Source organism: Nannobrachium achirus (assembly GCF_963921795.1).
Source record: "Nannobrachium achirus genome assembly, chromosome: 18".
Lineage (NCBI taxonomy): Eukaryota > Metazoa > Chordata > Actinopteri > Myctophiformes > Myctophidae > Nannobrachium > Nannobrachium achirus.
In genome coordinates, this window is record NC_137825.1 from 60,563,359 (window position 1) to 60,579,717 (window position 16,359).

At 41.7% G+C, this 16,359-nt stretch overlaps 1 long non-coding RNA gene across 1 annotated transcript; it reads right to left on the reverse strand.

The window, feature by feature from the left end:
- Positions 1-3,016: 3,016 nt before the first annotated feature.
- On the reverse strand, positions 3,017-4,083 carry LOC308303478. The gene is made up of 4 exons (XR_013962998.1): positions 3,973-4,083; positions 3,660-3,863; positions 3,191-3,253; positions 3,017-3,096 (listed from the first exon to the last, which is right to left on the reverse strand). It is a non-coding gene; the product is annotated as an uncharacterized lncRNA (long non-coding RNA).
- Positions 4,084-16,359: the final 12,276 nt, after the last annotated feature.

A 16,359-nucleotide genomic window follows, 5' to 3' on the forward strand; every position in this document is an offset into this window, starting at 1 on the left:
ATTAGTGTATTTGTTCATTGAAGGACGACATATTCAACTAGGCAATTAAAAGCCTGTATTATCTGTAGTTGTTTGATGTGCAAAACATTTTCTTAGGTTGTGGTGGGGCTCAGTCAGTTTAAAATAAAAACCTGCAGCCAGCAAATGTTGTTGGTTCAATTTAGTCAAAGAATTCTGGATCTGGTGCAGTGCTGTGATGTTTGAATCTTTGTAATAGTGAAGCCCTGGCCTGCAATTCTAATTTATCAGGCATGGGAGTTTTTGCAACATTTGGCCTTGGTAACGTTTTCTGCGTAGGTCGCTTCTTTTTCGGGTCCTCCAGAGGCTCCAGGGCTGCTTTTATCATGACGCGATCAACCAGTTTCATGCGGAAGGGCAGCTGTTGTGTGGGCTGAAATTTTGTCTTCGCAATCCACTGCTTTGATATCTTTGACTCGACATACTTCCACTGTGGCTCTCCTATAATTAGTAAAGACAAAAAGCAGATATTGACAGAATTAAAATTTCAGTTGATATCTATCCATGAAAATATACCCATATAGGTTTAAACAAAGCTTTGCCTTTGGGCTTAGGGCAGGGGTCTTCAACGTTTTCAAGCCAAGGAGCCCTTAGTTGAGGGAGAGATGAAGCAGGGACCCCCACAACCTTGTCATAGATTCCATATAGTTTCATTGTTTGACACCACAATCATCAGTATATTTTGGATTCTTGTCAATTTGCTTTCAGATAACCCTTGAACCATCAATACATAATAAACTTGAGCTTTCATTCTGTACTTAGTCTGCTCTTTTTCCCCTCTTCACTAAAACTCTTTGCCAAAAATAGCCGATCTACATGCTCAAAACGCCTTGGCTAAAGTTCTCAGAATATGGACGCTAGGGTTCATGTAGTCAGCATAAAAAAGGCGAAACTAAAAGTTCCTATCACATAAAGATTTGGTGGACACCCTGTAGTAACTTTGAGGACCCCCTAGGGGTCCCGGACCCCCTGATGTAGACCTCTGTCTTATGCGTTTACAATGTCGAACGTTCAAGACTTTCTGAAACAGTAGGCATGCTGATAATACTTCTGTACCTGTCTTAGTTGTCGCCTGCAGTCTTCCGACATTCGTGTTCCAATCGATGACTGCTAGCATGCTCCGGGCCAACATCGAGTCATAGAAAAAGTGTAATCGTTTTGGGCAATATTTCAAATAGGATGAATGAAATATTTCGAGAGACCCTGGATTCAAAACAAATTACAAGGAAAAAAGGGGTTTTAAATATATTGAAAGTTTTAAACACAATAATAAGATTTGCTTATTCTGTAAAAACATTCTTCACATGAAATAGGTTTAATGTTGACTTGAACAGATTATATACCGAAACACATACCTGTGTGTTTGAAGTGAGCCATCTGCTTTAGGTCACGGAGAATATTGGGGTCCAACACTATGGCCTGCAGAGCATTGAATGGAGGAGAGTCAGCAGTAAGCCACATTCTTGTTTCCTGCTCTTCTGCACTGTAGTCTCGATGCCTACATCTCTGCTCAATGCCGTCCTCCTCCCACCTATGTACGCCACAAATGTGTAGGAGCAAGGACTTCCACTGACGTACCACCGCCTATAAAAAAGGTGGAAAAAAAGAACAATGCTATACATTTAGAATTTCACAGGTAAAAACAATCATTCTGTAGGAAAGAGATACATTAACTTTTACGGAGTATGTGTAATAATAGTATCTGACAGTAGACATTTACCTCCGGATCTCCCTTGCTCGACTCACAGGACCAATATAGGTGGTTGTTGATTGCTTTGAGCCATCGTTGAAGCGGTCTGTTGGCGGCCTTGATTGCCACAGCCAACAGTTTCTTTTTCACATCTGTCAACATAATTAAAATAGGAAAATAAGATTTAGTATTTTGAGAACATTGTTATTAATATCATTATTTTTTATTTCGAAAGAAACTTACTCTTGCCAACATGCCAGGGGTCGAACTCATGGAGGATGACACCACGGTATTGCTTCTCCATGACAGAGCGGATGGTTGAAGATCTGTCGGTGGAAATGAGCCCAACAGGCACCCCCAAAGTACGCAGTTGTTGGAGGCCTCGTTCAAATCCTACGCCCTCCATGGCACTTGAGCTTGAAGTCTCGTTTACCTAGAGCACACACAAAAACATTACAACATAATTTATAGATTGTATAAATATTAATACAAGTGGATTCAGAAGGGATTTACATTGAAAAGCTAAATCGCTTACCTGTACTAATTCAAAGTGGACTACTTCTTTAGTGACATCGTCTTGAAAGGAGTAGGTTGTGTATTTGGCACTGAAACCTTTAGAACAGAAATTGAGAATTAATTTCTTGGTGATGAATTTTATGATTGATTACTAATTGAAAAGTACATGTTTACATGTTCTAAAGCTTACCCGGACTATCAGATCTGCCATCACCACAAAGTTCGATTCGCTGACCATCAGCTGCTCTCTGTATGAGGCGTTCGATGACTTATTTTTTATGGTCTTTGTAGGCTTCATGGATAACTGGGATGAGGTAGTTGGATTGAATGTTGTAGTAATGGGTTTGTTGTGGAATCTGTAAGTTGATCATCTGTGCCCATTCAGAGATGTCTGTGTATGTGGCCCCAGTATAGAGAATACCGGCACTGATCAGGAGGTCATTTTCCGACGTGCGGTTGTGTTGTTTAGGGCATGATGTCCAAGAAGGATCTTTGCATTCACCAGCACACTCCCATTTGACCTTCAGCAGGCTACTTCTCTTTTTAGTAGTGGAACTCTCAATGACCTTGCCACATTCCATACAAAATCGGGAAAACAAATGCTTTAATTGTGATTCATTCACGATCCAACACCTTGTTGGATCCCACTCTTTGTACGCCTCATCCTCGGAGGAGGAAACGGAGTCCTCTGATTTTGAGGATTGGCTGGGTGGAAGGTATTCAGGATCCCGTTTATCCTCCATCTCTGCAACATCTGTGCTGGGGTCACTGACACTGTCACTTGCAGATCCTTGCTTTTTCCCCATCTCCATCCCCGAAAAACTGGCACTGAGGTCACACACTTTGGGGTCAGATTCGTCTTCGATATCTGGCTAAGGTAAAGATGTATATATTAGTGTCTTTACAGAAATATCAAATGGAAAGTATTATCATCAAAATGAATAGGGTATTATAAATTTCACTTACTTGGTTTAGCCGGTCAACGTCGTTATCATCAACCCCCTGAGTTGAAGTAGATGCACCCCATTCCTTTGATTGAAAATAATAGAAGGCTGTTAGTGTAATTTGAGCTATGGGCATGCATTTACAGTGATTGTGAACGAAGTTGGCATTGCAGGAAGAAATTGAACATATATTCTTTAAAATAGCTTTCAGTGGTCTATGAGCACATACGCATGCATGCATGCACACACACACACACACGCACGCACACACACACACGCACACACACACACGCGCACGCACGCACGCACACACGCACACACACACACGCACGCACGCATACAGACACACACACACACACACACACACACACACACACACACACACACACAAACACACACACACACACACACACACACACACACACACACACACACACACACACACACACACAATATATAAAAGTGTGTGTATATAAATCAAATCAATTTACCATTTGTAAAAGGGTAGGAGGCCTCGCAGTGTAAGTCCCTGACAGTGATGGCCTGTTGCTGGTTTTTTGCTGCAGTGGACTTGTGAGATAGAAAGATGGAAGCTTTCTCTGCCGACAGGATGGATCCCTTGATTCTCCAGGTTGATGCAGCTTTGGAATGGAAACTGATGTTTCAGCTACTTCCCCGGACACTCCTTTGGCTTCCTGGTGTTGAATATGACAACTACTTTAGCTCAATGAACACTGAACCTCAACAAAAAATGTATTCCCTTATTCTCTTATTTTCTTACTGTAATTAAAAAGTCGTACTCACCTCAGCTGTGTATCCAATATCATCTTCAGTCAGCTCTTCCGAAGGTAAGAATGGTACAGCAGTACGGGATCGTGTAGCCTTTTTGGGGGTGGAGATTCGCGAGCCACCAAGGTCTGAAAAATCACCAGCTTCTGCTCCCTATAATTGTAAAACACAATATTATAAATAATTACATTTATTATTTTCTACAAATTATAGATAATGTATTCTCATAACTATCCATTATATTTGCATTTTTCCTCTCACAAATTTTCAATTATTGGTCTATGATTGACAGGCAAAGCAATGAATTATACTGACCGGGGAGATTTCTTCAGCAGCTTCCTCGGACAGCATGCTTGAAGGGAAAGCTGGGGTGGCAGTCAAATCCTATCAAGGAGAAAAAATATATATTTGGTCATAATGAAGTTCTTAAAAAAATCAACATTCTTCAAGCCTATTAGGAATATTGGGATTTCACACATCTCTCCCACTGAGTGGAGACAATGGCTGCGTTTACATGCACAACATTTGTTCATTCAGAATGAATTCATTCCCAATTCATACCCAAACGTTTAGATGGAACCTGAAACAAAGTCTGGTCTCATACAATACGTAAATACCACCCCTCCAGACCTGAATGAACATTCAGTCCGAATGGATATTCTATTCCATTATGAGGTGTTTACATGAGCATTTTCATTTATAATGACCTGCCTATGTAAACGCAGCTGTGTTTTCATGGATCTGATTTCTAAACTGAGTGTGCTAACGTAAGGCATATTGTTGTGTGTATAGATCTGTTGTTTTCTAAATGAAGGTTTTTATAAAGAAAATAATTTCTGCATTTGTGCCATCAAACAAGCGTTCCCTTTTGTATAACGTTATAACATAAAGATGTGTCCAGACTACAGACAAAATATCTGACTGCCAGATTGGGGATGTTGAAAAAATTCCCACATTGCAACACACACTGTACTGGGGGAGGGGATGGGAACATGGCATGCCTCAACCCAAAAGCTGGTTTACAGATTGAGGGTCTAAAAATAACTTGTATGAAATACAAACTTTCTATGGTTTTAAAAAATATATTATATACATACTGACATTATCATTACAAATAACAAAGGTAATGATGTTTTTAATCTGAATGTTGTGATAACAAACGAATGATGTGTAAAAAGTAACTTGCATGTGGACAGCCCGTAGCAGTCCTAAAATGCTTTGCTCCTGTGAGATGGGGGATGGGTGCATACAATACAGTATTGGCTACAGTAAATTCTAAACCAACAAAAGAAAATGTGTTTGCGTGGAAAAGAAAGTTTGCTAACTTGGCTTACTATCCAGTACTAAAAGAAAATAATGCAATCAAATTTCAATGGGCAATATCACACAATAGAGCCAATCAATTATAGGGATTTGACTAACTTTCAAAGAAGCCATTTTTTAATAAGAATTATTCCCCTTGGTGAATAAACACAGCTGGATATCAAACGTGAGGGGCTGTTTGTTTGAAGGTTACTTGTTGCATATAAAGAATTAAAATATTATAGACAAACTTTTAAAAAATATATATATCTTCTTTTTAGAACCTACCTCAGCTGTTATCCTTTTGGGTACAGCGTGACTTTTCAGCCTTGGCCGTTCGTTTCCGACCTTTGGAAGTTCTTTTGGACCTTTTTTTATTGTTTGTCTCAGACCAGTTCTTTTCTTGGGCGAGGTAGTAGTTGCTGCTTGTTGTTTGGGGTGAAAATCGTCTGGATCAAAATGTTCGCTGCAGACTAAACATGACGTTGTCTGTTCAGGAGTAAGACTCGGATCCATTCCCATTGCGAGGAGCCAAAGTTTTCTCAAATCCGCGTCCAGAGAAGGTATTTTATGAAAACTTTTGGAGCGTAGGGTACCCTTTGTCTTTGACCATTTACAGCCAGGATACACACAACGCATCGTGGTATAAATAAGATAGTAAAATAAAACACAAAAAGAATGTAATCTAGTTTGTATGTTGTTCGCTGTAATCCAGTAGAGTGAATGAGAAGAGTCGCTGTGCTCGTGCATCCAATGTAAACAAAACAAGCGGTCTAGGTGACTTCCTGCCCAGCTCCAGACAGAGAGCTGGGAGCGGAAGTATCGCGAGAATCTCGCGAGAGCTCCCAGCTGCAGTGTCCGGTGCTGCTCTGTCCCAGTAAACAAACTATTAACCCTTCACAGGCTAAACCACCGTGTGTGGTGTGTGTTGGAAGCATGTCTGATCGATTCATAAAAAAAAAAATACTTTTGAGGCGGCCTAAATGGGCGCTTTTGTATAAAAGCTATAGCTACCGTTTTAGCTGATGGGACTAATCTACAAATCTCTGGACAGGGGCAAAATTTAAGCAAATCAACCTAACCAGGTAAGAAGGTCTGGGGAAACATTCTCATTCAGGGGGGGTATTATTTTGGTCTGTAGGCCTCCTTTAAACCCGTTTTTATTCTAGGATTTTTTTTGCAATTTGCATGAAACATTCTACACGCAATCTAAGGACCTTTATCTAACATGCCTATGAAGTGCACACAAAAAATAAAATAATAATAATAATAATAAATATAGCTGCCAGCAGCAATAAAGTGGCCAAAGCCAAAAACACCTCAAATCATGAACACAGCCTGGGATGTGTGTGAAATCTTGCAAGCACATTCCCAATATGTCAAGGAACAGATACCAACCTTCTCACATTGGCCTGTCATAGTGCCACCAGCGGGTCAACTTTTGCATAACACATTTTTGGAACAAAATGGACCAATCTTTGACGTCAGTAACGTCAAAGAGAGCACTTTTGTGCTTTTATAGCCATTGTTTTCTGGCTTGAAGCGAGCCCACAATTGTTTCGAAGGAACAATATTTTTCTAGTTATTAAAGTCCTTGTTGTATTCCTTCATTGCAGACCAGTGTGCGGAGTCCAGCCTGAAGGTGAAGATGAGTTGGAGTGTTTCTGTTAAACAGGAACCTGAAAACCACCTGGACAACAGTACGTTTAATGCTCTCTCCCTCTCTCTCTCTCTCTCTCTCTCTCTCTCTCTCTCTCTCTGGATATCAGTATGTTTCATGCCCTCTCTCTTTTTTTGTAATAGTGTTAATTAGTTACAAAGAGACACACATCCAAACTGGAATATGCTCCAAGCATTTGTTTGAAATTAGGATGTTTGCAGCAAATGGATATTTTTGAATGAATGAGAATAGACTTTAGAGTTGAAGGTCTTCCAACTACCAAAGCTATAAAACATGAAATAATGTACAGTTCAAACATTTAATGGTTTTTCTCTCATTTCATCCCCCATAGCTGTCCTGCCCCTCCCTGTGTGTAAAGAGGAGCTGGACCAAGAGGAACCACAACATCCACAGATTAAAGAGGAACAGGAGGAGCTGCTACAAGAGGAGGCTGATGGATCAACGTTGACATTACTAGCAGTGAAAAGTGAAGGTGATGATGAAGACAGAGAGACAGAGGCTGTAGCCAGCACCTCAACTGAACACATGTAAACACAAGCTGATGTAGAGCTGTGAAACATCACAATCAACTAGTGGTGACCAGCTCCTCTCTTCACACTGTTCTCAATCTGACGTCACTGAAGACCGTGATGAGCGGGAGGAGAGAGAGAGAGAGAGAGAGAGAGAGAGAAGAGAAAAGAAAACATATAAAGAGAAGGCTTTGGAAGCTGAAAATAACGGAGTGGGTGTTCTAAAACGTAAGCGATTTAACAATTAGGACCATTTTAAGATTTGTTTTATAAAAAAAGTTACATGGTATAACTTTAAATGTCATTTTAACAGTTTTATCTGAGATTCAATTTGGTCACCAAGGGGGTGGGACAAGAGAAAATTTGCATTTTAGGGGGTACTCCAGACTTATTTGGTATTTTTGTCCCCACCAGCCGAAGGCATGGGGGAGAGTATGTTTTCCCCTTCGTCCGTCCGTATAAAAAAAGTTACATAGTATAACTTTAAGAAGTACTGAAAATAGCCGATCTACACGCTCACAGCGCGCATTGTCTTTGTCTATGCCTGTCTATTAAAGACAAGTCCCTAAATATTGTAGGATATTCCTAACTATATCTGTAGGCTATATTCTTTTTTTATTGTAGATTTTCTTTTCTTCATTACATCTAGAATAATCGGTGGTAGGCAACAAGTCCAATTTTGCTGCATGTATTGTATATGAGTAAGTCACTGTTTTACCCAGTTAAAATCGTGCAAATTCACCCGACCCGACCCGGGAAAGGTCCAAAACTTCGCGCCATTTTTGCCTCAGGAAAAGTTGTCACCTTTTTCACCTGTTTGCATGTCTGATGCTATATACCTTCTGAAAGCTACGCAGACCATTCGATTATAGCATCGAAACTCAACGCTACGCTTCAAAGAAACAAAAGCATCAAAAGTAGCAGATCAAGAAGCTCAAAAATGCGGCACTGCGGCGCTACAGCACCGAATTGTTAGTTTTTTCATTAAATTGATTAAAAAAATCAATGGTTCGAATTAATTCGATGGTCCGTTCGGAAACCCCCCCGAAGTTCGAATCCTTAAAATAGGGATAGATTGCAGCCCTACCGTCCAGTGCGGTAAGTCCCATTTTCAGACTCTAGTGGGCGCTAGGGATGGAGCCCGAAAACCGGGTCCATTACAAACCCGGTTCTGAATTTATCGAGACCCGAGTATCAATAAGCTTTTGCTTGTCGAGTCTGTTATCGGGTAAGTTTCATAACGTCACGTCATGGTCCGCTACAGGGGGCCGGGACGGGAGGTAGGCTACATTGCGTCATTGATAGTTGTGTGCCATGCCGTGGAACAATGGTTGAACGCGTGAAACACTAAAAGGTTTGCTTACATTTTAGAAAAGACAAGGGAAGAGCTAAATGCAATAATAGGCTATATGCAGCACGGTTACATGCTCGGGAGGGAACACTTCGACAATGTGGAGGCACTAATAGTCCATAGTGCATCACATAAGACCCACCCAAGTGCAATAACTTTGAATGTCTGCAACGAGATAAAAGCCTGGCTCGATAAGCATGATCGATAAGGTGCTCATTATCAATAAAAAATTACGAACTCCATCCCTAGTGGGCGCTGGACAACAGACAGCTCTTTGTGTCAGAACCTTTGACATACGCACGCATTCGGGGAGACCTCCTCTGCCACACATATTTGTGACATCACCTATGTAAAAGTCTATATATGGGTATTCCCCAGAATCCCTTTTATGCCCATATAAGAAGATCCCTGATGTCATCGATATATATCACTGGCCAGATGGCCAAGACATGGCCCATATTGTGTGGCTGGTTCAGATAGGGATCTCCATGTATGGGCATAAAATGTATTGTATGTTGTGATGTCATGGAAACCACTCTAACAAAATCCCTTTTATGCCCATATATGGAGATCCCTGATGTCATCAATATTTAGTCTAACAGGACTTCATATGGGAATGCCCATATGTGGAGGAAGACGGCCCATATCTGTGCGCCTGGTTCAGACAGGGATCTCCATGTATGGGCATAAAAGGGAAGTACTATATACAGTACATGGATCTCCATATATGGGTAACTGGTCCGATATACATCAATGGCCAGATGGCCAAGAATTGGCGCACATGTTGCCCTGAGGCGTCTTACTAGTATTATTGACTCAGATCCAGCCTGTGTGTGTGTGTGTGTGTGTGTGTGTGTGTGTGTGTGTGTGTGTGTGTGTGTGTGTGTGTGTGTGTGTGTGTGCGCGTGCGTGCGTGCGTTCGCGTGTGCGTGCGTGCGTGGTTACAAGATCATCATTTCCTGTTTCATTTGAATCCCGATCAGCTGCAGGACAAATCAGTCAAAAGGCAGCGATGGAATTGGCCTAAATGTCCCACATGATAGAACTACTAATGCTGTATTAACTGCTTAAATGGAGCATGAAACTGACTCTAGAAGTGTGCGATGCTTCACACACCTTGCATTGATCTTTCAAAACATTTTGTTTTTTGTTCTCCCCTCTTTCTCCATCTCAGGTGTGTCTCCTGCCAAGCTCAGCGTGAAGAAGAGTTCTCCTCAAAAACAACCCAGAGTTCATGGAGGAGAGAAGAAACCCCACCACTGTGACCAGTGTGGGAAGGGTTTCACACAAAGAGATTCTCTCAAAGTTCACCAGAGAATTCACTCAGGGGAGAAGCCCTACAACTGTGACCAGTGTGGAAAGCAGTTCAGAAGGAAAGAGCATCTCCAAGTTCACCAGAGAACTCATACTGGAGAGAAGCCCTACCGCTGTGACGAGTGCGGGAAGACGTTCAGCGCCAGGGGTAATTTCGAAGTCCACCAGAGAACTCACACAGGGGAGAAGCCCTACCAGTGTAACCAGTGCGAGAAAGCGTTCAGCGACTCGAGTGATCTTAAAAAACACCTGATAAGACATACAGGTAAGGTGAGGTAGAGAACGAAATACGTTTTATTTTATTTTGTCCTTTGTAGTATGATTTGAGAGAGCGTTTATTTAAAAAGGTTCATAACCAGGGGTGCACATAACTGGTACGCAAGTGCACATGCGCTGTCAAAATAAATATTGCGTGCCGGATCAAACAACGTGAAGCGCTTTTGCGCACTGCCGCCGGTAGCTTTATTTAATTATTTATTTTGCGTCAGACCCTAGCTCTGGTGTCACTTACTGCATGTTAACACTTACGTCCTGTAAGTAGACCTAAAAATAAAAGTAGTGTTGACTAATCATTACAAGTGTCGCTTATTTTGAAATCTGACGATTTTAGAGGAAGTCAGTAACCCAGCTGCCATGACAGTTCTGTTGGCTGTTCAAAACTCTAGTGTAACTAAGTAAACACGGACCCACGCGGATTAAAAACCATATATTAGCCACAGTTCATATTTACGATAGGCTATTTAAACCATGCTGTGACTTAAGAACACACTTTGGAAATATGTCACGTTAAACTCTCCACAGCAGCATACAGTATAATATGAGTTGATTATCTCCATCTGTCTGTGACTCTGTCTCATGCTGGTTTACGTTGCGTCACAAGGCTTTCACGTAACGTTGTGGGAGCAGAGCTTGTAGCTCCAATAAAACGCTTACTGTCTAGTTATCAGGTGCAAACGAGATCGGCCATCGCCGTCGTCTTTTCTCTTTACTAGGCTATTATTTATTTTGTCTTGCGCTTGCATGAGCGACTACTGGAAGTGTACAGCATATCTATTTGATACATGAACATCTGCCGTCATAGTTATCCATCTATTCATTGCGCCAAAAAATATTAAAATGGCACTGTTGAATAGGATAACTATATTGCACTGAAAGGCTTGCATTGTATTGTGTTCTATTTATTTGGTCATGTCAGAGCCCTGATCATGTTTATAGGCCTATATTAAAAATAAAAAAGGCGTACCAAGCAACATATCCATGATAATGATGAATACCTACTCCTCCCGCGGGGGAAATTCAGATATCGCAGCCCAACCCAGCTGCTTTTTTAATCAGCTTTAACCCAGCTGAACTCAACCCAGTGATGCCCACAAGGAGCGCAAGGGGGAAGGGGAGCAGTGGTAGCTGGAGTGGGGAATCGTACCTGCGACCTCTGGGGCCTCCGGAGTCCTAGGTGTGGACACTAACCACTCAGCCACCACTGAGTATTAACCCCAAAACGTTATGTGCACCCCTGTTCATAACCCTGATATTAACCTAATAGTGTATGAGAATGGTGCCTTAATGACATTTCTTTTTGATCATGTATTTGCTTTTGCAGAATATCTCTTTAAAGTGTGGGATAGGAGGAGAAGGGTGACCTATAGATGAATTTAAATGTTGACTTTTGTGCTATGTGCATGCCATATGGAGATGTAGTGTATCGCAGGGGTGGGTGCTCCCCTCTCATCTCTGCAGACCTTTGAGTGTTTGCAAAGATGGGAGGGGTGTGCTCACTTCTGTAAGGTACTCACTTCTGTGAGATACTGTATTCTTTGTATTTAGCTGTTGGCCCATATGGGATGGGTCAAATATTGTCCAGACACGGAAATAAAATATTCATTCATTCATACAGGGGAGAAGCCCTACGGCTGTGACCAGTGTGAGAAAGCGTTCAGCGACAAGAAGGGTCTTAAAAAACACCAGAGCAGTCATTCAGGGGAGAAGCCATACATCTGTCGCCAGTGTGGGAGAAAGTTCAGCCAGAGCAGAAATCTCAGAGATCACCAGAGAAATCATACTGGGGAGAAACCCTACCCTTGTGGCCAGTGTGGGATGAATTTCAGCCAGAGCTATCGTCTCAGAAATCACCAGAGAATTCATGCAGGAGAGAGCTACCCCTGTGACCAGTGCGAGAAGATTTTCAGGAGCAGGCGTAAGCTCGAAGTCCACCAGAAAGCTCATACAAGAGAGAAGCCCCATCTCTGTGACCAGTGTGGGAAAGGGTTCAGCGACAAGAAGGGTCTTAAAAGCCACCTGAGAAGTCATACAGGGGAGAAGCCCTACATCTGTGACCAGTGTGGGAAAGGGTTCGTCCAGAAACGAGGTCTCAAACATCACCAGAGAACTCATACCACTGTGACCAGTGGAGCAGATGAAAGCAGGAGCAGCGATATATGAATGAATGAATGAATGTATGTTCCTTATTTGAAATTTTTCTCTTCACAAAAAATAACAGCAACAAAGAATTATACATTATACCAACAGCTATATAACCCTGGTTCTTGGTTTACCATGATATGATTAACTACTGTATACTGTAGTTGCGTTTCCATAAAGCCTGTTAATGCGCATTTAGGGTTTTGCGCAAAAATCTTTTTATGGAAACACTTCAAAATTCGAATAAGCTTTCATTATCCGCAAAAACTCTTATTCGCTTGGAGGAGGTGGATTTTGAGGCTTTATCGAATAAACTAAATGTGCATTAGTGAAAGGAAATGAGTCGGCCAATAAATGTGAATAAATGATGATGTTCTGGTCCATTGTATTAGCATTAGCCCACAAAACAAACTGTCTGAACTCTGTGTGTAAATTCCTCCCGTTCTCACAACGTGTCAGCGCAGCTGCAGCTCTTTAGACTGCTGTGCAAAGACAACCTCCGACAGAACTTAAAACAAAAGATTTGTTCAAGCTAAACTCATAACAAACTGTCTCAGTATCACGTTCAGTCTCTGTTTATGTGGTGTTTGTTTGTGTCGCTCTTCTGCGACCTGGCGTTTCCCAAGGACCCCAAGCACAACGGTGGGGGCAAGGAGGCAGGGAGCGCTACACAAATTGGAATGACACCCCCAAATGGAAAAGAGACTAAATTTGCTTTGTCTTAATGCGAATTTATGATAGTTTGCTTCCTATTTTCGAATAAGTTTATGGAAACATGACTTATGAGACAGTTGTCAAACATCAGCCTTTGGCAACGCTGACGAAGACCAACAAGGTCGAAACGCGCACGTTGCTCCAAAATATTATTTCAAAGTGCCAGCGGTGTAGAAAACCAGGCAAGGCAACAACCTGCTCATCAGAAGCAGTTCAGTTCAGTGTGTTGCTCAAGGACACTTTGACATGCAGCCCTTAAATTATGGTCATTCTTTTTTTTTCTTTTTTTTCTTTGTCGCTGTCTAAGCTGCCTGTTGAAATGACCTGTTTTCCACTGAGATTAATAAACACTCCTGATCTCATCAATTAACATGTACAGTGTATTTCTGAAAGCGGTTCTTAAGTCTGTTATTTTGACAATAGTTGTCTTTGTTTCCCCTTACTATTCCAGCTTGTGTTTACTGTTTACAGACCCTTGAAGCAATGGAGAAGTAAACTAGAATCGACCAACAGGGGGAGCTACAGAATTAGCTATGCAAGGAAGTCGACCTGGTAACACATCTTTAATTGGTGTAATGGTAAACCAGAAGAGTGGGCTCAAGGGACAACCAAAGATGTTTTAATACTAAAGATCCTCTAGAGTGCGACATTGTACAAAAAGCCTACAAATAGCCTCCTAAGTGGGTGCTGCTCTGACCAAATCTTGCAAATGTCCTGTTTACTGGTGCTATAGTAATAACCAAAAATGTGTTCTACATAAGTGGCGCTTTAAAAGGCTGAAGTGAAAAATGCACGGCAAAGGTTTATCCTTGGCCTCTAGGGAGTGCGTGTACAAAGTTTGAAACCGATCGGAGGAGTTACAGGTAAAACCACAAATCATCCTGTTACAGCGCCACAATGAGGCTGATTTAAAAAATAAGTGGCATTTCTTCCTCGGCCTAGTGGGAACGTGTGTGTGCGATTTCATGATAATTGCACTTTGCGTTTGTCCAAACTTTGGAAGCCAATCTTAGCCAATCAGGATGGAATATGCAAAATCGGACAGATCCGTGTCGATCACATGACTGTCGAGATACTGCCTACCGATTTGTAGGATTTTTCGACAAAATCTGTAAGAGTAGTGTACAGACATGTTTTTTGCAAACATCAGCCACTAGGTGGCGCTAGAACAGGCCCATTTGAAAAAATGTAGGGCAGAGGTTCTGAATTTGCATCTAGGGAGAGTGTGTGCTCATTTTGGCAGCGACCGGTTCCAACGGCGACTGAGATTAGGTGGTAACAAACTGCGAGGACGCACGGATGGACGCACGCATGGACGGACGGACACACGGACAGACGGAGAGGAAAACATACTCTCCCCCATGCCTTCGGCTGGTGGAGACAATAATCTCAAAATGATTCCATACAAAGTTCCAAGTCTTTCATTCATTCAAAATACGCGCTGTATGGTGTGTGCATGCGTGTAGAGCGTAGCTCCGCCGAGCGGTTGAAAATCTTTTTCTCCTCTACTGGTGTCTTCCTGCAAGCAGCTGTAGCCTAATTAAAGGGACCTATGGTGCCATTTTCCAAGGCAGCCAAAGGGGGCGACATTTAGTCAAAAATATAAACTCAACTGAGAATGGCTCCAACAGGGCCTTTCTATGTGGAGTTTGCATGTTCTCCCCGTATCTCCTAGGGTAGATACCATAAACAAAAACATGCAGTAATCCTGGTCTCTATAATGTGCTTTACAATGTGCTTCATATTCACCCTTTCACACTGACCTGCTCACTGGGAGCCGTTGGGGGATCATTTTCTTGCTCAAGGGCTGGGGATTAACATAGCCTACTTCTGAATAATATACCAGTAAGACTCCCTAATCGGCAGATTAGCGACCGTCAGGTCGCATACACAAACTTTAGAAGGCAATGGTAGGCAATCAGGAGCGAATATGGGAAATGGGAAAGTTCCATGTTGATGACATGACTTTAGAGATCTGTAGGAGCAGTGTTCAAAAATGTGTTTTGCAAAAAATCGGCCTGATGGTGGCGCTAGAAGAGGGGCATGTGAGAAATCTGGGGCGGAGGTTGTGATTTGCCATCCAATTTGCGTGATTTTAGGCCAAAATCGATCGGAGCAGTGTTCAAAATTGTGTTTTGCAAAAATCGGCCTGATGGTGGTGTTAGATGAGGGGCATGTGAGAAATCAGGGGCGCAGGTTGTGATTTGCCATCCAATTTGTGGTATTTTAGGCCAAGATCTGTAGGAGCAGTGTCCAAAATGTGTTTTGCAAGAATCGGCCTCATGGTGACGCTAGAAGAGGGCCATGTGAGAAATGAGGGGTGGAGGTTGTGGTGTGGCAGCCAAAGAGTGAGTGTGCAAAGTTTGCCTTGGATGGGGTAAAGGTGGCAGAGATATGAGTAGGGCAAAAGTGTGACGTGACGGACAGACAGACTGACTGACTGACAGCCCGTGGAGGTTTTGATAGTAACTGCGACCTGACGGTCGCAATAACAGCATATGTGGTAGTGATGATGATGATGATGATGATGATGTTCATCATCAAAATGAATGAGATTTTTTTCTATGTAAAAAAAGTACATTAACTTTAATCGAATTATATTTTATATCCTTATGTGCAGTTATGTTATCATAGTTATTTTATTATAGGCTATATCATGCAATGTAACAAGCAGTTTCAACTGACAACTGTACACTTTGTGAAAAGGTCCTAACACTGATCCTCATAGCTACTGAGGGTTTGATCTATCTGGATTTGATTGCTAAAGCCTGAATGGGCAAGACACCCCCCCCCCCCCCCCAATTAACATATGGTTCATGAAATACAGGCATAAATAAATGAATGAACGAATACATGAATAAATAAATAAGTAAGAGGGCTTGGAGCGCAAAGGGCCTAAGTGACATTTTCTTTTTTTTTCACAGGACAGTTTTTCATTGATTGTAATAATTAAACTACAAACAACATTAAAAAGTATAATTTAAAATACATTCATTGAAGCCTAATCTGTATTAAAGTATAGATTGATTAAACATATTTCTTTTTATTAAATAATTACAATCAATGGAAAGCTGTCCTGTGAAAAAAATGAAAATGTCACTTAGGCCCTTTGC